The following is a 26,568-nucleotide window of genomic DNA, read 5'->3' on the forward strand; positions in this document are numbered from 1 at the left end:
TTCCCTGATTCCTCTTTTATTCCCAATTTTGTAAGCTTCTCCTGTTCTTCTATTGTAAATATAAGCTTATCCTGAGTAGTCGACTCAGGGTCCTTTGGGGAATCCACAAGGTCCTTCCTAATTCCCTCACTTAAAGTTAATGTTTTAATAATTGCAGCTTTCTTTGCCTCATAGTCTGCCGCATTGTTACCCCTACTCCGGTAATCCATTCCCCGTTGATGCCCTTTTAAGTGGACCACTGCTATCCTGGTAGGGCCTCTCAAAGCCCTCAGGAGGGCTATTATTAGTTTCTGATGGATTAAGTCCTTTCCCTGTGAATTCACGAGGCCTCTCTCTTCCCATAACTTCCCAAAGGTGTGCACCACCCCGTATCCATATTTAGAATCTGTATAGATGGTCCCCTCTTTTCCTTCTAATAGTTCCAAGGCTCTTAGGATAGCGTATATCTCGCAGGCTTGGGCTGACCATGTTTTGTCTAGGGGTCCAGATTCGATTACCTTTAAATCAGGCCCCCCCACTATGGCATATCCTGATCTCCTTTGACCCTCAACTACTCTGGATGATCCATCAACAAACAATTTTTCCCCAGTCTCTAATTCCTCTTCCTCCAGGTCAGGTCTAATTTTGGTTTGTTCTTCTATAGTAATTACACAGTCATGTATCAGTGATTCAGTTTCGGGCTCTCCGAAGAGGAAGGAGGCTGGATTTTGCAATGAGGTGGTTTCTAAAGTGAAATTAGGGGTTTCTAATAGAATCCCCTCATATTTTAGGAGCCTGGCATCAGAGATCCATTTGTCTGCTTTTTGCTGCATTACACTCCGTATGTTATGTGGAGTTAACACCTTCAGAGTGGCATTAAAGGTGATCTTCCTTGCTTCTTCTACTAACTCCGCACAGCCTGCAATTATTTGTAAACAGCCCGGCCATCCCCTGCTTACAGGGTCTAAAATTTTAGACAGATATGCAATAGGTTTCTTTTTCCCCGCCCAGTCCTGGGTAAGTACTCCATAAGTTACTCCATCTATGATATTAACAAATAAAAAGAAGGGCCTCTTTAAATCTGGGAGGCTTAGGACTGGAGCATGGTCCAGAGTTTCTTTTAATTCTTGGAATTTAGATTTTTCCTCCTCTGTCCACTTGAGGTGCCCGTCTTGGGTAAGTTTTTGATACAGAAATCTTGCCTTCCCGCTATAGTTCTCAATCCACTGCCTACAATATCCTGTAAGTCCTAATACCTGACGAATTTGTCGCTTACTTTGCGGTAGAGGCAGAGATAGGATTGCTTGTACTCTATCTGGATCAATTCTCTTTTCTCCCTTTTTCAAATAATGTCCCAGGTACCTAACTTCTTCTTCCACAAATTGTAGTTTTGCTTTAGAGACTTTTAATCCTTTCAGTCCCAGGAAATTCAATAGTTTGATACTTTCCTTCCGGACTTTGTCTTCTTCTTTCCCTGCTATTAACAAATCATCCACATACTGAACTAGCTTTACCTCTGGGTCTGTTTTATAGTCTTGCAAAATTTGTTCCAGGGCTTGTCCGAATAAATTGGGTGATTCCGTAAAGCCTTGTGGAAGTACCGCCCACCTGAGTTGCTGTCGCCTCCCCGTGTCAGGGTCCTCCCATTCAAAGGCAAAATAATCTCGACTGGATTCGTCCAGAGGGCAGGCCCAAAAGGCATCCTTCAGGTCTATTACACTATACCACTCATTTTCAGGTCCCAGTTTGCTTAAAAGAGTATAGGGATTTGCCACTACTGGGAATCGGGCTACAGTTCGCTTATTAATTTCCCTAAGGTCGTGCACCAGCCGATAGGATCCGTCTGCCTTTTTTACCGGGAGTATAGGGGTGTTAAAAGGCGACATACAAGGTTCTAGCAGTCCTTGGTTTAACAGCCTTTCAACCTCAGGTTTTAACCCTCTCCTCCCTTCTAGTGAAATTGGATACTGTTTTATTCTTACCGGGATTTCGGGATTTCTGATTTTTACTGTAAATGGGGTTATATTTAATTTGCCCACAGTCCCTGGATTATACCACACTTCGGGGTTTATTTTCTCTTCATCTTCTAAGCGGAGGGAACAAAGTCTGATCTTTAATTCCTTCTCTACCACCTCAATTTGAACTCCCAATTCAACAATCAAGTCTCTCCCTAACAAACTGTAATCTGCTTCAGGAACTAATAGGAAGTCACCCATCCCCACTTTAGTTCCCGATTCTACCACCACCCCTTTAATAATTTGTACTTCAAAAGGTTCCCCCTTAGCCCCTATTACCGTGGCTGTCTGTTTTGACAAATTACAGCCCTGAGGCAGAAATTGAATAGTAGATCTTTCTGCCCCTGTATCGACCAAGAAATCTATTTCCTGGCCCTGGGGACCCACCTTCAATTTTATCAAGGGCTCTTTTTGATGTTTCCTGGTCCCCATAAAATAGAGCCCCTGACTCCCCTATTCGATTTTGAACTCCTCCTCGTCCCTTAGCCTCCTCCTGCACTCCCTCTTGAAATGTCCCTTCTTACCGCAATAATAGCATACCTTTTCTCCTACCTTTCCCTTGTCACCCCCCCTCTTCCGAGTGACTCTCTTTTGTTCTTCCTCTATCCGCCTGCTTTCCCTTACTGCAGCAACCATCATTTTCACCTGTCTCTTCTGACTTTCATCCTCTCTGCGGACATAAACCTTCTGCGCCTCTCGCAATAATTCTGCTAAATCCCTATCCTGCCAATCATCCATTTTCTGTATCTTCCTCCTAATATCATCCCAGGATTTAGAGACAAACTGGACTTTAAGAATTGCCTGTCCCATTGGGTTATTCGGGTCTAACCCCGAGTACAGCTGAAAACTTTTCCTTAACCTCTCTAACCATTCAGTGGGGGTTTCATCCTTCTTTTGTCTGTCGTTAAATGCTTTATTTATATTCTGGCCCCTAGGAACGGACTCTCTTATGCCATCAATTAATATGGTCCGAAAGTCCTGCATGTTAGCTCTATGGGTCGCATCCTGGTTATTCCAATTAGGATTCTGGAGAGGCCATTTGGTGTCGGCTGGCTGCTGGGCATGCGCGGGTAGGGCATCCCAGGCCCGCATTCCAGCAATTCTTATCATATTATTTTCCTTGGCCGTGAATAAAATGTTAAGTATAGCTTGTAATTCCTCCCAAGTGTATATATTAGGACCTAAAAATTGATCCACCCACTCTGCCACACCCAGGGGGTCTTCTAGCAAATTTCCCATCTCCTTCTTAAAGTCTCTAACATCCCCCGAACTTAAGGGCACCGAAATAAATCCAATCCCCGGCTGTGGTCCCCCCATCGGCATTTCCCTTAAAGGAAATAGTTTGCCTTGCGTCTTACTTCGGGTAAGAGGACCACGCGAGCCTGAGGGTTGATCAGAGTCTGAGTCTGATTCTTCCTCATCCGATTGTGGAGGAGGAGGGGGTGCATTTGGCGCAGGGGGAATGTAGGGCGGGGGTGCAATAATTACTTCTTCCGCTCGCCCCTTCTTTTTCTTTCCCCCTGAAACCTCCGAGAGTTTAAACACGAGCACCTCCGGCTTTTCTATCCAGACTCGGGCATAGGCACTCTCCTCAGGGTTAGAAGGTTGTTTAGCGTGTACCCAACCATTCAACAGTTGCTTTACCCAGTCCTCTGAGGACCCAAAGATGGGCCAAAACACACCTTTAGAAATCTCTTGTCCTCCCCATACTTCTATGCAATAGTGTATCATCTTTGCCTTATCCTTCCCAGGTGCCCCTGGAAAGTGCTCCCAATTTGTCAGCATAAACCCTAAGGGACTCTCCTTAGGAATTGGGGGAAGTTTTACCCCCACCGGGGAGGGGGATTTATCCTTGCTTCTCCCCTGCCCCATGTCCTCCGGAGTACCTTCAATCACTCACGACAGCACAATCGCTTCCCCTGGTTCGTGGCCCAGGCCCTCGCGGGCTCTGGAAAACGCACTACTGAGGGTCCACACTCGCTTGGAGAATCCGGCTGCCAGTCCTCCTCTCATACACACACACACTCGCCGTACTCCGGGATCCCGAACCCCACCCGAACGGATCCCCTTTATACTCACGCGTCCTGCGCCTTCGTCCGGACTTTGTGCACAAAAATTACGGGGTACCCTGGGCCCGCTTCCCTTTCTTTGCTTTCGCTCTCTAGGCTTTTAGGTTCGTCGGTCGGGATGAGGGTAAAAACCCCGGTCTGAGTCCGCTCAAAGGAGCGGAATCGTGGCGCCCCTCTCAGAGAGAGGTTCCCCAGATCCCGATCCGAGTCACGGCACCAAATTGTTATAAACGAGCACAATAGCCTGTTAAATCCAATTAAAAGGATTTATTAATAGCGGAAAGCGAAAGCAAACCAGCGCGCGCTGGGCGGCAGTTGTTTCAACTACCGCGCCTAGTTCTCAGTTTCCCCCCCACTTATTGGGTTGTCTCTTCCGGATGTGTGACGTTCTGGTGACGCTCTGGTGTCTCTTCTGCGCAGGCGCACCCTGTTGTTAGGTGGTCGTTCTCTGCCTCTTGGTGGCGCCAGTGGTCTTCTTTAAGGTTGTCTCTGCGACCTGGAAATTCCCTCAAAAACAAGAAATGTTATCTCTAGGCACGTTTACATGTTTTGCCAAGTCTGTAACGGAACTATCCTTGAAACATATCTATTCGCTTAGGTGTTTGGGTGCCTAGCAGCAGCTTTCTCAAAACAGTTTTAACTCCCTAAAAAGTTTGTAACGAAGTCGTCCTTGAGAGATAGTCACTGGAATGCCTGAGATAGTCACTGGAATGCCTGGCAAAATGAGAACATGTTCAGACAAGTAAAAACTCTAATTAAAACTCTATTCTGTGAATATGAGAGACTCTATATTATGAACAAAAAGGCCTTATTTTCCTAACACCACCATATGTTCAAGATCATTTATTCCGCTCACTTGCTTTTGAAAATGCTAACTCACATACAAGAACCATCTTAGCCACCCTTCCTCAAGGCTGTCCTGTCGACGAGATGCTTGTTAGAGCCACACGTGCAGAACAAAGCAACCAAGCTGCGGCATTGACAGCAACTATCCAGGATGCTATGCAACAAGAAGGACACATGATTGCAGGTGTCTTGTCAAGCAGCAATGGTAACAACTCTCTTCGTCGCAGCAAAAGTCAACCTAACCTTAGATCATCTAAAACCAACTGCTTTCGATGTGGTGGAACAGGTCATCTCCAGCGAGACTGCCAGAAGATTGTGTGGTGTCACAGGTGCAACACTGACAATCATCCTACAGAAGCTTGTCGTAGGGCAGGGAATGGCCAGCGCAGCGCATTGAGGAAATAAATCAAATGCCCCGACCCCACAGATTCCAAGAATGTCTTCCTGTTGAATAATCAACCTGCCACCTGGGGAAGCCTTGGAGTCGATGTGGCCACAGCAACAGAAGTCACTCTGAATGACACAAAGGTAACCCTAATTCCTACTAATGTGTATGATCCAATGTACAACACAACTTCTCTAGTTGGGGGTTTGTTGCTTGGGAGATCTTCCACAAGTAAACAAGGTGTGATCGTGATTCCAGGTGTCATTGATGCAGACTTCACCGGTCAAGTGAAAATAATCGTTCATGTCTTGCAACCACCTGTGACAATTCCAAAAGGAAGCAAGATTGCCCAAATTGTAGCAATTGAAAATTTCCTGCCACATCGCCAGCGTCCAAACGAACCAACTGAATCTGAAAGACAAGACAGTGGCTTTGGATCAACTGGCCATGATGTCTTCTTTACAATTGACATGAAAGATCGTCCATACAAGAAAGTACAACTACAACATGGTTCACACTGCGTTCGATTGGAACCAATGCTTGATACAGGAGCAGATGTATCAATTATCAATCAGATGTACTGGCCATCCAACTGGCCTCTGCAAGCCCCAAGTTCCCACATTGTAGGAGTGGGTGGAATGAAGATTCCTTCAGTAAGCAGAGACCCCATCAGCATCATTTTTGAAGACAATCAAGTTATCGTGGCTCAACTATATGTCATGCCTTTACCCAAACTGCTTCCAGGACTGATAGGCAGAGATGTGCTTTCCTAGCTTGAGATGGTTCTGACCACAGATCAGTATTTTCCGTGATGGCCACTGCGGAGCAGCTGCCCATCCTCAAAATTACCTGGTTGACTGAAACACCTGTGTGGATTGAACAGTGCCTAATGTCAGAAGAACAGCTGCAAATTGCTGACCAATTAGTACAGGAGCAACTTGAAGTTGGACACGTTCAGTCCTCTGTCAGTCTATGGAACACCCTGATTTTCATTGTCCCCAAGAAATCAGGAAAATGGAGATTGGTGCATGATTTACGAAAGGTGAATGAACAAATGCAGGCAATGGGTGCTTTGAAATGTGGGCTGCCAGCACCAAATATGATTCCACAAGGGTGGAGCATTGTTGTCATCAATCTAAAGGACTGTTTCTTTACCATTCCACTTCGTCCACAAGATACCCAGCGATTCGCTTTCACCGTGCCATCTATCAACAGAGCAGCACCAGCTGAACGGTATGAGTGGGTTTCTCTCTCTCAAGGAATGTGCAATTCTCTGACCATGTGTCAGCTGTTTGTTGACTGGGCCCTGCGACCAATTTGTTGACATTTCTCCAACACAATGATTTATCACTATATGGATGACGTTCTCATTACCACCAAACAGCCATTGGCAAATGCAGACTTAAATTGGCTCTTTTCACAACTGAGGCAGCATGGATTGACAGTGTCCCCAGAAAAAATACAGTGATCAACCCCCCTGGAAATACTTAGGCTGGCTGATCACAGATGCACAAATTCGACCCCAGAAACTTACGTTACATGTTAACATTTCTACTTTACATGATGTCCAGAGACTCTTTGGAGACCTGCAGTGGGTTTGTATCATTGTAGGAATCACCAAAAATGATCTACAACCATTTTTTGCCATGGCTCCATGGCAGTGATGCCAACAGCCCTCGAGTCTGCACCCCTGAACAACAAAAAGCTTTAATTCGGGTTTCAGAAAAATTACAACGTGGTTGGAGTGCTCGTCACATTGAACATTTGCCGTTGTCATGGTTCCTCTCCAACGCTGACGCTTCCCCACTTGCCATTGTTTTTCAAAGGCAAAAGAAAAAGAGGGAGTCCCAATGTGGATCAACAGCAATCCTGCTTGAGTGGGTGTTTTTACCTGTTCAACCAAGAAGTCGTGTGATGGGTAGGACAGATGTTCTCGCTGCATTGATACGAAAAGGCAGAGACAGAATTTTAGAAATGGATTGAAAAGAACCAGCAGACACCTGTTTTCCTGTGAAGAATGAAGATCTAGAATGGCTGCTCAGACACTCTGCTGCATTGCAGGAAGCATTGTTAGGTTTCACAGAAGTGGTGCACAACAAACAACCAAAAGGCCTGATGTGGCATTTCATCAGTCATTATCAGCGGTTGAAAAGACCCTTGTGTTCATTGAAACCAGTTGAAGGAAAAACAGTTTTTACTGATGTCAGCTGAAAAACAAAAAGAGCTGTGTGCATTTGGCAACAATGAGGGAAATGACTGAAACATCTAATCAGACGTGATGTGAAAGATAGTCTACAAACCCTTGAGTTGAAGGCCGTGTGTTGGGCTTTCCACACCTGGAACAAAGAACCACTCAACGTAGTTTCTGACTCATTATATGTGGTTGGAGTTGTGCAGAGAATTGAGGATGCACTCCTCAGAAGAACCCAAAACCAACGTCTTGGAGAACTCTTCCTGCAGTTGCGGAGCATGTTGAAATAACGCCAGCATGTCTTTTGTATCATGCACATGCAAAGTCATCAATGTAACAGTGGTTTAGGAGAAGGGAACACATTGGCGGATGCTGCGGTCAGTTATGCTGTCCATGTTCCCCCACAGAATAGCTTTGAGAGAGCTCGCAACAGTCAAGAGACATTCCACCAAAATGCGAGAGCCATGCACCGACAATTTCAGATCCCCATAAATGATGCGCAAAGGATTGTTCGAGCCTGCCCTCAATGTAGTCATTATGGGCCTGGCCTCAGACTTGGCTCAAATCCAATGGGTCTGAGAGCTTTAGAGGTGTGGCAGATGGATGTAACTCATGTTCCCGAGTTTGGTAGGCTGAAATATGTCCATGTCACTGTAGACACTTATTTTAGATTTATTTGGGCCACAGCATAAAGGGGAAAAGGCTCTGCATGTGAAAAGGCACTTATTTGTCTGCTTTGCAGTAATGGGTGTACCTGTAGAAATCAAAACTGATAATGCTCCATCTTATGTTAGTCAACAAATTGCTACATTCATGCAGAGGTGGGGGGTGAAACATACCACAGGGATCCTGTAGAAAATATCAGGCTCCAGCACGGTGTAGATGAATGGAGGCAGAGATCTCTGAAGTTTGCTCTTGGGGAAAGAGGTTTATTGGGGGTGCAGAAGGTTCTGCCTCGTGCTCCCAGGCGCAGCACGTGGCCAGGCCTGAGAGGGTGGGGGAGGGGAGAGACAAAAGGAGGGAGAAGGCTTCAAAGGTGGAGGAAGTTCCAAGAGAGGGGAAGTTCCAAGAGACCACGTGGCCCCTCGAAGCCTTCTTATAAAGGGGCTTCAAGGTGGGTTGGAATAAGGCATGGCCAATGGGGTTACAGACACTTGATGTTTTAAGGGAGGGATAGAGGTGCAGGGTGAACCATACATCTTTTGGGGGTTGGGATGGAACAGTCCATTTCACCCCAGGACCCATCCAAAGGCAGGGGTGTCATCCGGCCAGCTGGGAGGACTGTTCTCATCCCGATGTATTATTTATGAACAATCATATTTATCTATCTTCTGCAACAGGATCCCTCACTCATCTACAGGTCAAGCCATTGTAGAGAGGGACAACCATACCCTGAAAGAATACCTAGCAAAACAAAAGCAAAGTGATGAAACCAATGTATTTAATCAATTGTCAAAAGTATTGTTTACTCTAAACTATTTGTGTTTAGCAGAAGGCAGAGAAGAACTTGCGGTTGTAATATACCACCAAGCAGTGAAAGAAGGAAGTCCGCAAGCAATTCCAGGACTTTACGTTTATCACAAAGACATGTGGACGGGCGAATGGCAAGGGCCAAGTCCGGTGTCGTTTAATGGTAGAGGTTATATGTGTGTTTCAACAGGTACTGGTCCAGTTTGGGTGCCAAGCAGATTCACCTGTGCATGTCCATAGGCAAAGATACCAACCCGCAATGATATTAATGTCGACGCCAACAATTTGCCTGGAACATCCCGTGATAAATCCAGTTCTGATGAAAATTAACTTTGTAGAGTACAGAGAAATAAGTTAGATTATCATAAGTGTGAAATTAGATTTATCAGAAGTTAGTTTATTATAAGTTATAGTTTACGTTTAGAATTAAGCTTGCTCCTTTTATGTTAAACAAGGCATTCAAGAACATAAGAAATATGTGCTGGGTCGCAATGTTTCTATTAAGTAATATTTTAGTAATTGAAGTATTTGGAATCCTTGACATTGACAAGAGAGAAAACATGTGGATCACTTGGGCCAAACAAACTAGGCAAGATTCTATCTGCCTGTCATTAGCTACAACATCTAATCCTTTTCGTACTTGCTTAATTGGAGACCCATTGGGTTCCATGGCAAACTTCAAAACGTGGACCTGAGCTCAAATAAATCCAAAAAGCACACTGGGAGCGCAAGCTGTTGCATTTGTGCAAAATCTTAAATTTATTGATGTCAGTCTTCAAGAATTTGATCTTTTGGGTTCTGTCCCAGGAAATTACTGTTTGATATTTGGACCTTATGCTTTAAAACCAACTCAAGAAAAAAGATAGTTAACAGATGACAACACTTGGTTGTCTCCCAGATCACCATTGTATTATAATTATTCAGAGTATTGTAACAATTGGACTCAGTCTGTGATACTGTCAAAGGTGGTGCAAGAAAACTGCCCCCAGGAACCTTCCTCATTTGTGGGGACCAAGCCTGGTCTGCAGTACCTCAAAATGCTAGGGGAGGCCCATGTTACATTGGTAAATTAACACTTTTCGCTCCCACCATTCATCAAGTTCTTGGATTGCCTCAGAAGACTCAATGAGCCAAACGCAGTGTTCTCCAACTAGACCCCAATTGTAAAGATCAAGTGTCCTTATGGGGGCGCATTTCTGTAGTACTAGCCTCATTTTTCATCCCAGGAGTTGCTTCAGCACAAGTTCTCACACAGTTGAAAACCCTAGCCTGGACAGGAAAGCAAATTAATATCACATCTATCTTTTAAGTGAGCTTCCTGCAGATGTAGATAGTACCCATCATGCAGTTCTTCAAAACAGAGCTGCCATTGATTTCCTTCTTCTAGCACAAGGACATGGGTGTGAAGAATTTGAAGGCATGTGCTACATGAATTTGTCTGACCATTCTCAATCGATTTACAAACAGTTAACGCAATTGAGGGACAACATGAAGAAACTTGTCGTAGTAGATACTCTGTTTGATAACTGGCTCAATTCTCTAGGTTTTGCTGGTTGAATCAAAGATTTAATTCATTTTGTCATTGTGTTTTTTCTTCTCTTTATAATTATTTATTTTTTATACCGTGTTTATTACAGTGTATGCAGAAGATAGTGCACCGCGCCTTCACGTCAGCCTGGGTAGCTCAAAAAGAAAAAGAGGGAATTGTTGCAGCATTTCTGAGAGACAGATGGCATGATTTATGTCTGGAATGAGATTTGAGCTACTCCAGCCTAGGCCTGAGATACGGGCCTTGTGAGGCCTTCAAGCCTGTGGCGCAATTAGAAATTAAGAGCTTGTGGCACAGTTAGAAATTATATTAAGGTGTGATGTGAAGCACTGGGCTTTCTGGGTGTGAAGTAGTATAGGTTTATAGGGTAGAGTTTAGTCCACCTTAAGACAAAGACAGACAATGTTAGCTTGACAGGATTGTTTACTGGAGACATTCAAAGCTGTCTGTGTGAATGTAGTGTCTTCCTGCATACCAGTAGTATAGCAAGGTCTAAATCCTTTAACAGAAAGCCCGATATATTGCATGATTAGTAAAACTTGCCATGTGGGATGTATACTCCCTTTTCAGTAATCTTGATTTGGAAGTCTGATTGCTCTGGATTAATACTAATTCTTTCTCCGTTATAATGATGTTAGCTGCTACCATGAAAATTAGAAACTTGTATACCTGGTAGAATGTTTGCAATTCGGTACCCTGAAAGCACCATTTATCACTATGTGGATAATGTTTGTTTGTGGACAGGAAGATTCATATTAGTAAGATACGGTGCCCCCTTAGAAAATTTGGTAGACCCCTCCTTGAAAATATTTTGGGTGGATATTAACAGAACAAAATGTTACACCACAGCAGTTAACTTTCAAGACTGATGTCAAAACATTGCATGATTTACCTGCAGGGAGCAATTAGCTAGGGGAGGCCCATGCCACTCATAAATCAGGCATTCGTTTGCTCACTTGAAGACAAACCTTGAGCTTTATCTGCAGCAGCGATTTGAGAATTAGATATAAATAGCTTATGACTCTCCACTGTAAAGGCAGGCAGAACTGTGCTGGCTTTGCCTGTTCACTTGCTTTTTATCCTCCAGCTTTAATAAGGTAATTTTATTGTGAATCTTTTGCCATGAAGACACAAGTGACAGCATTTTGGATAGGTACAGCTATTTAGTGATTCAAGTGTAGTTATACTTCCTTGCCATGTATAAATTGAAATTGGACCTGATATCAAAACAGTGTATCTTGATGGACCACAAGTGCAGTAAACAGTAGATCATAAGAATAATCTGACACCATGACTTTGTAGCTGTTTATATACAAATGTCAGTCTTACACACCCACTGATCTAACCAAGTTACATGTGCAAAACTCATGGCAGTATTATATAACTAGGTCTTTGAAGATTTAGCCTTAAATATTTATATTCTATTGCCTTTAATAGTCCAAGCTCAAATCTATTGTACAGGCAATCTCAAAAAGCTGTCTTATCATCTGCAAATTGAACAGGTTTGAAGGACAATTTGTCAAGATATAGACTGTTGTAATTTTTCAGAGTAAAGCTGCACTTTAAAATACCCTGGCAAAGTTATGTGTACACCAGAAAAGTCCTGGCTATGAACGAATATTTTTAATACTATTTGCACTTACCATGAGCTGTTTCCAAAACTAAATTACATAAAATCACAACATATTTGCCACACCTTTATAATATCGCCAGTAAATACATGTTGCTAGTATTTCATTTATGAATCAGTTGTTTGCCTGCATATAGTTCATTGATGTTCAACAGTTGCATGACAAATTTTCAGTAGCTTTCTTGTAACACTGAAGTCAAAATGAGTTAAATTCTGTTGTATCTGAAACTTTTAAAGGAACACTCTCAACTCTGACTTTAGTTTTGTTAAATTTATGTTAATTTTCAGTTGTTATATTTTAGTTCTGTACAGTTTAAGTGATGTTATGGTTCTGTTCTGTTAAGTTCGGTAAAGTTTAAGTGATGTTAAGCATTGTTAAGTTTAAGTGATTTTAGGTTTAAGTCCTGTTAATTTGAAGTTCTGTTACATTTAAGTTTTGCTAAGTTTAGGTTCTGTTAAGTTTAATTTCTGTCAAGTTTAAGTGTTTTTCAGTTTAAATTCTGTTATTTTAAGTACTGTTAAATTCTATTAAGATCAATTTATGTTCAGTTTCAGTAATGTTAACTTTAAGTTCTGTTAGGCATGTTTCTGTTACATTTAAGTGATGTTAAGGTCTGTTGAAATATGCTCGTTTAAATTACATGATATAGTTCTTTTGTTATAGAGATAAGATGGAACCAACTGAAACAATTATGATGAAGAATTGGTAAGCAACTGTTTAAGAATATAAGATAATAAATTGTCTGAAATAGGTGAAGATGCAGTCTATTAGATCCTTAATTTAATCAAAGATTCAATGGGTATGCATGTATTGGACAATTAGGATAACTATTCATAACAATTTTTCTGTTTTATTTTCCAGAGGTAACACAGAAGAATGAGTAACAATTCCAAATTATGGTTGTTATTAATTGTAAGCTGTTTAGTGCTTTCTTTCTTGCTTTTATTCTGCTTTAATGTTGTATATACGCATAGATGTGTAGAATAATATCTTTGGAAGAGAGACCAGTTTCTTAGCTGCAACTAAATTGCAATAGTTATGCCACTTACATAGAAAAAACAGCAAAGCACATGTGGATTATGGAATATGTCCTGCTCTTTTAAAGAGACAATGATTGATACCCACAGCTGTCTTTTTTTTTTGTTTGCTTTATTTTGGTTTGCTTTTGTTCCTTTAGTATATTTAATACCAAATCAGTATCCCATAATTTGATATTGACAAATGTTACACCTAAAGCTGTATTTTTCTTCCAAATCTGGTATTTTTTTTAGAGCAAACAAGCAATTTTAAATAATGCACTTGAAATCTAAAACTAGAACATACTTCCTGATGGTGCATGCCATTTGTTGCCCACTAATATTCAGGTTTTGTTTAAGTCCTATTCTCTTCAAGTTTTGAATGAGCTTTCAATGATGCACAAACCCTTAGACTGGACCTTTGTCCGAGTGTCCTAGGTTACAATATAAAGATGTATTCTATCCCCATCTTCAAGAGTTGTTGAAACCAGGAGGGGCGTTGTTTATTCCTTATCTCCTGTTAATGGACCCATCAGTGCCTTGCCCCATGACTCAGAGATAACTCCCTCTGGGAGCCATTTCTGTTTAATGGGCAATCAAGGATCCACACATGACTCATAGAATGATATCAGCCCATTGTGAGATGCTCTGCCCGGGGGGAGGAGCTAAGCATCCCCACCTGGATATAATCTGGAGTTTGGGACAGAACAAGCAGCCCTTAACCCACTGGTTTCCAGAGGACAAGAGCTACCAGATCTTTTCTACGGGATCACCACTTCAACAAGACCATTTCATCTGGACTGCTACGACCACCCTAACTAGCAGGGTGTCAGGTTGTATTCTGACTCTGTCAGTAGTTTTTATTTTGTATTATTGCATGTATTTTGTTGAGTTTTTTTTTTTTTTGGTTGTTCTCTTGTTTTTTATTTTCCTTTTCTTAATAAATTGTTTTTCTGACTTGGAGTGTCTCACTGGTTTTGCTTTCAAACCAGAACACCAAGGCATGATGTCACTCCTAGCATAAAAGAAATACATATCCATGTGCATTGCTTCAGATCAATTTAAGAACTTTAATCAAAGTGAAGTGTTTCAGAAGGTTCTTACATAGTCTGTCTTCACTGAGTGAATTATTAACCTGAAGACTGCATAATGAGTCATGATGTAGGTAGATTGTCATAAGGAGAGGCAATAAAACATATTTTAGGGATTAAGCTTTGCAATCTGTCTTGGTTTAGGGCAAATTTGTGAGAAAACCTCCAGAAGGAGCCCCCCAGAAAGCAAACCCCCACAGCCCCTCCCCCCGCATGGTTCAGGAAGAATTTCCTCAGAAAGAAGTGGAAAAAAAACCTGTCTATCTAACAGGCAAAGCACTCCCCAGCACAAAAAAAACCCAACAAAAAACCCAAAAAAAAAACCCCAAAAAAACCCCAAAAAACGAACAACACCAGATGACAAAACTCTTTCACCACTCTGAAGAGATGACAAATTCAGAAAGTCTCTCATGGGAGTGGTCGCTCTGTTATAGGTCCCTCTGGTGCTGGGAATGGCTGCTGCAGGCCACAAAGTGCAAGCTCTCAGTGTTTCCCAGGTCGCAGTCCGGAGCAGGTTTGAATGGTTCCAAGAAAAGGGAGAGAAAAACAGTCCAGGGAAAATTCGGACTGCCTAGCTAAACTAACAAGCAAAATCAAGAGCAAAAGCGGGAGCAAGAGCAAAAGCAAGAGCAAAAGAAGGAGCAGGAACAAGAGCAAAAGCAAAAGCAGCACTATGTACTGCGACATCTGTCCAGCAGACCATGGGGGAGTGAGCAGGCTGATAAAAAACCAAAACTTTGCTTTTTAGAGCCAATCTTGAAGGCACAGAACATAATATCCAACATAAACAGAACAGATGACTGGGGATACAAGCATCATAACATCACCCTAGGACACCATCTTACACCAGTGATGACAGAATCACAGAATGGCTGAGGTTGGAAGGGACATCTATATGTCGTCTTGTCCAACCCTCCTGCTCAAGCAGGGCCACTTCTAGCAAGTTGCCCAGGACAATGTTCAGACAGCTTTTGAATATCTTCAAGGATGGAGACTCCACAACCTCTCTGGGCAACCCCTACCAGTGCTCAGGTACCCTCACAGTGAAAAAGTGTTTAATGATGTGTTGCATTGTGTTATTGAGCTTGTTCAGTTTGTTAAGTGGTTTAGTCCTTCACCCCCATGTAAGTGGTCCTGCCCTCCCTTGCCTCCTCCCATCCCTATGTCAATCCTCCTTTCCCTTCTCCCCTGAAATGTAGCCCTTCTAAGGACCTCACCCCTAGACTCGTCCATCACTCGGCAGCCCTTCCTTTCTTTCTGGAAGGTTCTACCCGGGACATTGAGTGATAGGCCGGAGAGCCAGGTCTCCTCCTACCCTCTTTCCCCATTGGTGTTCCTTCATGTATGTCACCCTGATTTCCACACCCCTGTTTGATCTCATTGGCCCACTGTAGGGCCATTGCCTGGTTACCACCCACTGTTATAAGCCTGTGCAAAAGGCTGCTTGAGACGTTTGCAGGCAGTTTACCCTCCAACCCAGGTATCTCTTCTGAGCTGACAAATAAAGTTGGATTACAAACCCCTGCAAGAGACGACTCCTTGCCTTTATCATCGTTGCCAAGGTCTCCCTGGGGCTCAGGAATTCAGAACCCAAAGCTGCCGTCCTTACCTCCCGAGGATTGGGAAGGTGGCCAGTGCTGACCTCGGTGTCCAGCCGAGCCAGGCAAGCATTTTGCAGGACAGACACTGCGGCAATGATGCATGATACGCCAAGAATATGCCACCAATATTCTAGCAAGTAATACTCATAATATACCATAATATTTTGTACTTAAAAAAAAGAAAGAAAACCACACACTAAATTGAAAATGAAAACCTTTCAAAACATTCCTCCGCCCCCCAATTCCAACAAATCACAATGAGACACAACTTGCAAAACTTGGACCCCAATCAGGTTCCCACCCTACAGATAATTAATATTCAGTCAATCGAGGGAGAGAGGAGTCTCTCCTGTGCCACAGACCCCCCAAGAAACACAACTGCCACTTCTTGTGCTTCCATGTCACACATGGCACCACCCGGAGAAAAAGTTTTCCATGGTAACACTCTCCTTTCCATGCTCATGCACAGTGCTCTCACCACAAATGCATGGATGGACAGACTGCTTTTAGGATTTTTCCTTTCAAGGATGCTCTTCCAAGAAGGGAAAAAACAACAGTTCATTTTTTCAGGTTTTTGGGACCACAGTCCCCCCCATTTCCCCCTAGGGCCGAGGGTCCAAGAACAGAGATCTTCTCTTCTTCTTCTCTGAAGACAGGGGGCACCACCACAAACCTCCCTAACTTTTCTCTGTTCACTCTACTTCTGTCTTTTCCCATCTGCTGAAGCAGGTCTCTTGGCTCACTGGCATCCTCCTAAAATACAGTCTCTCTTGAAGGAAAAAATTGGTTCAGTCTATGGTTAACAAGAAAAAGTCCAGCCAAAAGCCACTCCATCATCTCCTCCCACCTAGAATTTCTCCTTCTAACATCCCAGGTTCCAGGCTGTCTCTCTTCCTCTCTTTCAAACCGAGGAGGAGTAACATTTCACAAAGCTTTCATTTCTCAGGGAAGGGTTAAAAGTCCCGACTCCCTGGATGGCTTTATGCCCAGATCTCCGGCTCCCACATCTGGGCACCTTCCTTCGCCTCTGCCCCACTCTTCTCCTTCCCCACGGTGTACTGCTGGCAGACCGTCACTGTCTCTTTCTCTCTCAAGAGAGAGAGACTCTGGGGGAAGGAACACAGACAGCCCAGATTTCTCCACCCTTCCATCTTCAGGGGGCCAGCCTGATTCCAGTCCCTCCACCCTTCGGCCTACCTCAACCTGGGCCTAATGGGTCCCCTCCCCCACCCATCCACAGGCCGGGTAGGAGAGAGTCCAGCATTGCACCCTGACCTGAACCAAAGAGAGGGAGTTCTGCTTTTAACCCCTCTGTGTTCTCAGAGGCGTGTCCACCCTCAATTTGTCACTCCAAGTGTCAATATCCAAATTGACCTCTTCCTTCTGAGAAGATTCTTTTTCCCATGTCAAACCACGACACCTGATATCAGTATAACCTGAATCATAGCTTTTTATGCCTATATAATCTGATATAAATAACTTTCTATACAAGGTAATGGCTGGTATATGGTTAACTAGTTGCTTGATGATGAATAGACAAAAAAGAAGACAAAAAACCTTACCAGGTGGATAGCTTCAGAGATAGATAAGTATAGTACTTATGAGAAATTGGCAAATGTAAAGCCAATTAGCTACAAAATAAAGAATTGAGGCCAGTTAAGATCAGGCAGACCAAGGAACACTAACTATACGTGCTCTGAAGACAAAGTTGAAAAGTTCAGATGAGAAGAAGACTTTGGAAGTCTTCATCAAAGACCCCCGATGACCCCCAAATTTGGGAGGCACAAGTGCAGTGAAAAAGAACAATCTAATAATCATGAGATCATACTATGTAAATTAGTCCAGGAGTGTATATGATGATGTGTTAATGACATAGAAACACTAAGCAATACTTACTGTAAAAATATAACACAGCACTTGACAAAGGTGGGTGAGTTAGGAGGAGAAATCCCCCTCACCACCAGCACTGCAATAAACAAATACCTGCGCTATAGACACCAGTCTATGGGGCTTTCTTTCCAGCCTATCTTTTGGGCATCAGCTTTGGTGACCTAGCATAGCAGGACCTCTCTGCCTGGCGGCAAGATCCATTGGAGTTGGGTGTGGCAGCAGATCTCTGGCCACAAAGAGCAGGCACAGACTTTCTCAGGCATTTTCTTGGGGAAGGCTGTAAGAAAATGTCTTGGTTTGACAAGACAGGAGTCTGTGAAGGAGGGCAAAAGCCTCCTGTGCAATGGAGAAGGTAAACCCCCTCCCTCTGAATTACCAGGATTTTTAAATTAAAAGGCTCTCAGGCAAAGATATGGGAATGGGAGTAGCAATTCTTTACTAGGAGAAAACTAGATAACAACTTAAAAAGGCAAATGCAATCGGTACAAACAGAACTAGTGATAAAGTCCACAACCTGAGGATTCAGGGTGTTGGTAGCAGTCCGGTTGAAATGATACTGCTCCTCTTGCAGTGGCTGATGAATTGCAGCTGAAATGGTGATCTTTAGAAGGGTACAGTTTTCTCTGAAGATCTGACGGCAGTTGGGGCCGGTCTTCCTCTGCGCCGGGGCCGCCTCCGAGCTCCGCTGCCGCCGCCTCACCGCGCTCCGGCCGCTTCTCTCGGGAGTCCTGCTGAAGGAGCTGCTACTCTGGGAATCCCGCAAAAAGAGCCAGCTGCTCTGTCTCCCAAAAGGTACCCCTTTTTACAATAAAAGAGTGCTTGGCTTCCCCCTCTGGGTGGAGCATCTCACAATGGGATGGTGTTACGTTACCAGCCCTGCAGTGAGTCAGTCAATGGCCCATTAACAAACCATTACCTCTTCGGAGGAAACCATTGTTCTTGGAAAAGATAACAAACCTGCCCAATCTCCAACAGATGGCAAATAGAATACAAGCTTACCTTACAAACCAGGACATTATCCACCCCTTATTCTATTTCCATCTGCACACAATGAAATCTTACACCCACTTCTCACTTAAGACCAAGTTTCCCTGTGGTACACAGCGGGTCTCCCCATCTTTCTGCATTACCCACCAAGTGTAACCAGGTCCTTGAGCAAAGACAATCCCACAAATGGGTTGGTCTTTGCCTGAGGTGGGATTAATCCAAACAGTTTTCCCTACAATACCTTTCATATGTACTACAGGGACCTTATCTCCATCTACTGTGTGTAAGGGTTCTGACTGGGCAGGCCCAGCTCGATTGACAGATCCTCGGGTGTTGACCATCCAGGTTGCTTTTGCCAGGTTAATTTCCCAGTTTCTAAATGTTCCCCCACCAAGTGCCTTCAGGGCAGTCTTAAGGAGTCCGTTGCACCGTTCAACTTTGCCGGCAGCTGGAGCATGATAGGGAATATGATATATCCATTCGATACCATGTTCTCTGGCCCAGGTGTTGATAAGGCTGTTCTTGAAATGGGTGCCGTTGTTAGACTCAATTCTCTCAGGTGTGCCGTGTCTCCACAGGACTTGCTTTTCCAAGCCTAAGATGGTGTTCCGGGCAGTGGCATGAGGTACAGGGAAAGTCTCCAGCCATCCAGTGGTGGCTTCCACCATGATCAGCATGTAGCGCTTGCCTTGGCGTGTCTGGGGCAGTGTGATGTAGTCAATCTGCCAGGCCTCCCCATACTTGTACTTGGACCTCCGCCCACTATACCAGAGGGGCTTCACCCGCTTGGCCTGTTTGATGGCAGCACACGTCTCACAGTCATGGATAACCTGAGAAACACTGTCCATGGTTAGATCCACCCCTCGGTCTCGTGCCCACTTGTAGGTGGCATCTCTGCCCTGATGACCTGAGGCATCATGAGCCCATCGAGCCAGGAACAACTCCCCCTTATGGTGCCAATCTAAGTCTATCTTTGACACCTCTATTTTTGCTGCCTGATCTACCTGCTCGTTTTTTTGGTGCTCCTCATTAGCCCGACTTTTGGGGACATGGGCATCTACATGACGGACTTTCACCGTTAGCTTTTCCACCCGAGAGGCAATGTCTTTTTATATACCAGCAGCCCAGATTGGCTTTCCTCTACATTGCCAGTTGGCCTTCCTCCACCTTCCCAGCCAGCCCCACAGAGCATTGGCTACCATCCACAAATCAGTATAAAGGTAGAGCTTTGGCCACTTCTCCCTTTCAGCAATGTCCAGAGCCAGCTGAATGGCCTTGAGTTCAGCGAGTTGGCTTGATCCACCTTCTCCTTCGGTAGCTTGTGCAACTTGGCGTGTGGGGCTCCATACGGCTGCTTTCCACTTCCGGTTCATCTCTACAATGCGACAGGAACCGTCAGTGAAAAGAGCATAGCAGGTCTCCTCTGCTGGTAGTTGGTTGTATGGTGGAGCATCTTCAGCCCTTGTCACTTGTACCTGCTCCTCATCATCAGTGAGACCAAAGTTTTCACCTTCTGGCCAGTTCGTAATTATCTCCAAAATCCCAGGGCGATTCAGGTTTCCAATACGGGCGCGTTGAGTGATGAGGGCAATCCATTTGCTCCATGTGGCATCAGTGGCATGGTGGGTAGTAGGAACCTTTCCTTTAAACATCCACCCCAGCACCGGTAGTCGGGGTGCCAGGAGGAGTTGTGCTTCTGTGCCAATTACCTCCGAGGCGGCTTGAACTCCTTCAAAGGCAGCCAAGATTTCCTTCTCTGTGGGAGTGTAGTTGGCTTCAGACCCTCTGTAACTTCGACTCCAGAATCCCAGTGGTCGGCCTCGAGTCTCCCCAGGCACTTTCTGCCAAAGGCTCCAGGACAACCCATGGTTCCCGGCTGCAGAGTAGAGCACATTCTTGACCTCTGGTCCCGTCCTGACTGGGCCAAGGGCTAGAGCATGAGCGATCTCCTGCTTGATCTGGGTGAAGGCTTGTTGCTGCTCAGGGCCCCAGTGGAAATCATTCTTCTTTCGGGTAACCAGATAAAGAGGGCTCACAATCTGACTATACTCGGGAATGTGCATTCTCCAGAAACCTATGGCACCTAGGAAGGCTTGTGTTTCCTTTTTGCTGGTTGGTGGGGACATAGCTGTGATCTTGTTATGACCTCAGTGGAAATCTGGCGCCGTCCGTCTTGCCATTTCACTCCCAGGAACTGGATCTCTCGGGCAGGTCCCTTGACTTTGCTCTTCTTGATGGCGAAGCCAGCTTCTAGTAGTATCTGGATGATCCTCTCACCTTTCTCAAACACTTCTGCCGCTGTGCTCCCCCACACAATGATGTCATCAATGTACTGCAGGTGTTCTGGAGCCTCACCCTTTTCTAGTGCAGTCTGGATCAGTCCATGGCAGATGGTGGGGCTGTGTTTCCACCCCTGGGGCAGTCGGTTCCAGGTGTACTGCACGCCCCTCCAGGTGAAAGCGAACTGAGGCCTGCATTCTGCTGCCAGAGGAATGGAGAAATATGCATTAGCAATATTAATGGTGGCATACCACTTTGCTGCCTTGGACTCCAACTCGTACTGGAGTTCCAGCATATCCGGCACAGCAGCGCTCAGCGGTGGAGTCACTTCATTTAAGCCACGATAGTCCACAGTCAATCTCCATTCTTTGTCAGATTTGCGCACAGGCCAGATGGGGCTGTTGAAGGGTGAGTGGGTTTTGCTGACCACCCCTTGGCTCTCCAGCTCCCGAATCATTTTGTGGATGGGGATCACGGCATCTCGATCCGTCCGATACTGCCGGCGGTGCACTGTCGAGGTCGCAATTGGCACGCATTGTTCTTCCACCCTTAGGAGTCCTACTGCAGAGGGGTTTTCTGACAGTCCAGGCAAGGTGTTCAATTGCTTAATGTCTTCTGCCTCTACAGCGGCTATTCCAAAAGCCCACCTGAGTCCTTTTGGGTCTTTGTAATAGCCGTTCCGGAGGAAGTCTATGCCTAGGATACATGGAGCATCTGGGCCAGTCACTATAGGATGTTTCTTCCACTCCTTCCCAGTCAGGCTCACCTCGGCTTCCACCAGAGTCAATTGTTGTGATCCCCCTGTCACACCAGCAATGGAAACAGGCTCTGCCCCCACATGTCCCGATGGTATCAGAGTACACTGTGCACCAGTATCAACCTAAAGCATCATATTTTTGTGGCTCTGATGTGCCGGGCCATCGGATCCACACTGTCCAGAAGATCCGGTTTTCCCGTGCCTCTCCCTGGCTAGAGACAGGGCCGGCCCCTCTACCACTGGTTATTATTCCTTTCCTGGGCATACCTACTAGAGGTCCCTTCAAGGGGATCTGACAGATCGTACCCACAAGCTTGGTCACGGGAGGTTGAGGCTACCTTCACTTTGGTGGAACTCCCCCGGTTAGAGTTTCCCTCCTTGAGTTGACGGACCCGTGCTGCCAGGACAGAAGTGGGTTTCCCATCCCACCTCCCCATGTCTTCCCCATGGTCACGCAGGAAGAACCACAGATTAGCCCTTGGGGTGTACCCTCTCTCTCTAGCTGGGGATTGTTGGGCGCTGATTCTGGAGCCTGTGACTCTCACGGGTGCTGTATTAACCTTGCTCATCTCCTCCCTCATCTCCTCTTTAAACTCCTTAATCACAGCTGAGATATGAGCCTGCATTGGGCCATTAATCATACTCTCATAATTCCTAAGTTTGTTGGCAACAGAACCCACTGTCTCCCGGTGAGCGTCAGCATTGATTGTTGCAATGAAGGTGGTGTATTGAGATGGCCCAAGATTTGCTAGACTCCACAGCATTTGTCCTGTACACCTGACCTTGTTGGGGTCATTATTGTGTCGTCCATCCCTCCCAAAGAGTACCTCCAATACTGCCACTTCCCTCAGCTGTTGGATCCCTTCCTTGAGGGTCTTCCAGCGCATTCTATGATGGTGCTCTTGCATTCTCTCTCTGTGGACAAACCTCTCCCTGACACTCATTAAGAGCCGCTCCCAGAGAGAAAGGGACCCTGGTTCCCTTACAAAAACCTGATTTATACCCGAGTCCTGGGTCAAGGGTCCCAAGTTCCTTGCCTCACCACCGTCCAGCTGCACGCCTGTACCCATAAGATCCCAAACCCGGAGTAACCAGGTAGCATAAGCCTCACGCCCTCGTCGCACAATGTCTTTATGCAGATTACGAAGACTTTCTTACGTCAGGGACTCAGTGATGATAGCAATCTCTGGCTCCCCTGTGGGTTGTGAGGTTCCTCCATTCCTGTCCCTATCTGCAGGGTGCTCTTCTTTCACCTTAGACTTCCTTGTTTCTACCGGGGCAACTGCTGCTGACCGTGACTGCCTTTGTGGTTCAGCTGGAAACTGGGCAGTTGTAACATCTGTGGGTTCCACAGCTGCACTATTAGACTGTCTCTCCTTAAGGCAAAGGGCCGGTTTCTCACCAGCTGGGGAAATGCACTCCTTCAGCATCTCTCATATCTCCTTAACCAGAACCCTCACCCAATCTGGGCGGTTCATTTCTGAGGTCGGCTGTGGGGCAGGGTCAGGCTCTGGAGCAGCAGCATCTCGAGTCTGTGGTGTAGGTGTGAGGGTAGTTATCCAGGTTAATCTTCCCTTATCTCTGAGTGCTAAATATAACAGGACTATCAGCAACACCACCCATTGTATTGTATCATTAGCACTTAGAAAGGATCTTAACCCTTTGAGAACTGGTGGAGCAGACCCAAAAAGATGGTTAAAAGGTTGGGAGAAAGTTTCCTAAGGTGCTATTTCCTCGCAGTAGGTACCGTTATTAAAGTAACCCCAAAAACATACAGTTAGTGTGTGATAGCTATGAATCCATGTACCTGCCTTCCAGAGGAAATTAAAGATCCATGAATTCCTCACCCAATTAACCCAGAAGCCAAACTTGATAACAGACACAGTAGCCTTAGTTATAGCACCCATTTTTAGATAAGGGTCTGCAAATGGGAAAAGTATAGCTACGATCACATGCCACCCAAACCAAGGTAAACTAGACCACATGGTGATGCTTAAGATGTTTCTACACACAACAAAAAAACAAATTACTTAAGAACTGTTAATCCTTTTTCCCTCTCAATGCCCTCGAGCCCCACATTGATGCGCCAAAATCTGTCTTGGTTTGACAAGACAGGAGTCTGTGAAGGAGGGCAAAAGCCTCCTGTGCAATGGAGAAGGTAAACCCCCTCCCTCCAAATTACCACGAATCTTAAATTAAAAGGCTCTCAGGCAAAGATATGGGTATGGGAGTAACAATTCTTTACTAGGAGAAAACTAGATAACAATTTAAAAAGGCAAATGCAATTGGTCCAAACAAAACTAGTGATAAAGTCCACAACCTGAGGATTCGGGGTGTTGGTAGCAGTCCGGTTGAAATGATAGCTGCTCCTCTTGCAGTGGCTGATGAATTGAAGCTGAAATGGTGATCTTTAGAAGGGTATAGTTTTCTCTGAAGGTCTGGTGGCAGTTGGGACGGTCTTCCTCTGCGCCAGGGCCGCCTCCGAGCTCCACCGCTGCCGCCTCACCGCGCTCCGGCCGCTTCTCTCGGGAGTCCTGCCGAAGGAGCTGCTTCTCTGGGAATCCCGCAAAAAGAGCCAGCTGCTCTGTCTCCCAAAAGGTACCCCTTTTTACAATAAGAGTGCTTGGCTTCCCCCTCTGGGTGGAGCATCTCACAATAGGATGGTGTTACGTTACCAGCCCTGCAGTGAGTCAGTCAATGGCCCATTAACAAACCATTACCTCTTCAGAGGAAACCATTGTTCTTGGAAAAGATAACAAACCTGCCCAACCTCCAATAGATGGCAAATAGAATACAAACTTATCTTACAAACCAGGACAGAAAATCAGAGAAAAGAATGAGAAACAATTCTTATCTCCACTTGTTGCACCTGCTGTTGTGTGCATATGGAATGTGTCATGGAGATTTGTTTACCAAAGGGTGATTTCTTAATTGGACACTGGATGGTGTTTTGGATGGATTGACCAATTAGGTCAAAGCTGTATTGGACTGGCTGTAAGGGTTACTGAGTTTCTTAAGACGTATAGTATAATGTAGTATAAGATGATATAATAAAGCAATTGATCAGCCTTCTGCAATCATGGAGTCAATGCTAAGTATTCCCTGTCTGGGGGACTGTGGCAACAGTTGGGGACTCCCTTGGCATGCTCCAGGATTTTCCCTCAGGGACTCCACGTTTCAATGGCTCTCTTCAGAGGTAGACAAGGACTGATCAACTGCAGAAAATTTTAGGTAATTGTATTTTAAAATATTCTTGTTTTTTTACTTAGGAAACTCCTGTAAGACCGGGGAGACATCCCTCGCAGGGCGCAGTATCACAGAGGAATTCCTGAAGTTGAGACAAATAGGTTAGAGTCCCTCAAGAAAGGGGTGTCCTAGGGTGACGTTATGGTGTTTGTATCTCCAATCATGTGTTCTGTTTATGTTTGATATTATGTTCTGTGCTTTCAGAACTGACTCTGAAAGTGAAGGTTTGTTTTGCCTTGTTATCAGCTGTTTCACCTCCCCCCATGGTCTTCTGTCTAGAAAAGGCTGGTGCTGGCTTGCTTGCTTGCTTGGCTTGCTTGCTTTGCTTGCTTCTGCTTTTTCCTTTGCTTCCTAGTTAGTTTAGCTAAGCAGTCCAATTCTTTCCCTGGACTGTTTCTTTTCCTTTCCTCTTCCTGAATTGTGGGTCTCAGATTCAGTCAAAGAAAGAAACTGAGAGTTTCTAGCCAGGCAAAATCCTGGGAAAGAATGTAAATAATTCTTTATCTCTCTTGTTTTTCACATTGTTTATAGTTAAGTTCTATCACTGTGCGTCAAGGACTTTGCACCAATGGTGTAGTTTGTTTTCACTTCAGAACCAATAGAGTTGGTCCTCACGAAGCTCTGTATAAAAGAGCGGTGTATTTTGAATAAAACGGAGTTTTACTCTCAACAGCTTTTTGAGTCAGAGTCTTCTCATTCCCGTTCTGCCTCGACAGCGACACTGAATACCATCCAACCTGCTCCAGACTGGGACCTGGAAACACTGAGGAACACCCAGAGCCTGCGCTTTGTGATCTGCAGCAGCCATCCCCAGTGCCCAGAGCAATCCCCAGTGTCCAGACTTGGGCGACCACTCCCAGGAAAGTCTTTCTGGATTTGTTCATCTCTTCAGAGTGGTGAAAGAGTTTTGTTTTCATCTGGTGTTGTTAATTTTTTTTGGTGCTGGGGAGTGTTTTGTTTGTTAAATAAGCAGGTTCTTTTCCACTTCTCTCAGATAAAATTTTTTCCCGAACGAGGTGGGTGGTGAGGGGCCGTGGGGGTTTGTTTTCTGGGGGCTCCTTCCAGAGAGTTTTCCCCAAATTTGCCCGAAACTAGGACAAGGCGTTAGCGTCCCCAAAAGAGATACAAGGGGTTAGAGTCCCTGAAAGATGTCTGATGACTTTTACTATTGGTTTCAGTCTTGGAAGTTTGAGTTTTATTCTTGTATATGTTGTTTTGTGTATTTTGTACAAAATTAGTTTCTTTTCCATGTGTGTGATAACAGCTGTTACTGGCTGCTGTATGTCTGCCAAAAGTTTTTGCTGTCTGTGTTGGTGCCTTTACAGCTGTTACTGTTTGGGTGTTTGTCAAAAGTTTTTACAGTTTGCTTTGCTAACAGTTTTAATCCATGTCTCATTGTGCTCCAATACCCTGTTTCATTCCTTCCATTTATATGACACCAATTCCTTGTTTTGTGTGTGGAATACCATGTCAGTTCGGTGTCCTGTGGTTGTATGACCCTTGGGTGCATATTGAGTGTTTTAATTGTAAAAGAAAATATTGGAGTCTGTCACACCTCTGATATC

At 44.8% G+C, this 26,568-nt stretch overlaps 1 long non-coding RNA gene and 1 pseudogene across 2 annotated transcripts in view; one reads left to right on the plus strand and one right to left on the minus strand.

Moving 5' to 3' along the window:
- Positions 1-4,315: 4,315 nt before the first annotated feature.
- The window catches only part of LOC146763038 (uncharacterized), a 34,847-nt gene continuing 12,594 nt past the window's right edge, over positions 4,316-26,568 (minus strand). Inside the window, exon 2 of the long non-coding RNA XR_014952631.1 lies at positions 4,316-4,559. This is a non-coding gene — a long non-coding RNA (uncharacterized LOC146763038). The remainder of the gene's footprint in view (positions 4,560-26,568) is intronic.
- Positions 9,624-13,908, plus strand: LOC146763039 (syncytin-A-like; annotated as a pseudogene). The gene has a single exon (XR_014952630.1). The product of XR_014952630.1 is annotated as a syncytin-A-like (transcript).

This window comes from Lonchura striata, chromosome W (assembly GCF_050655825.1).
Source record: "Lonchura striata isolate lonStrDom1 chromosome W, ASM5065582v1, whole genome shotgun sequence".
NCBI lineage: Eukaryota > Metazoa > Chordata > Aves > Passeriformes > Estrildidae > Lonchura > Lonchura striata.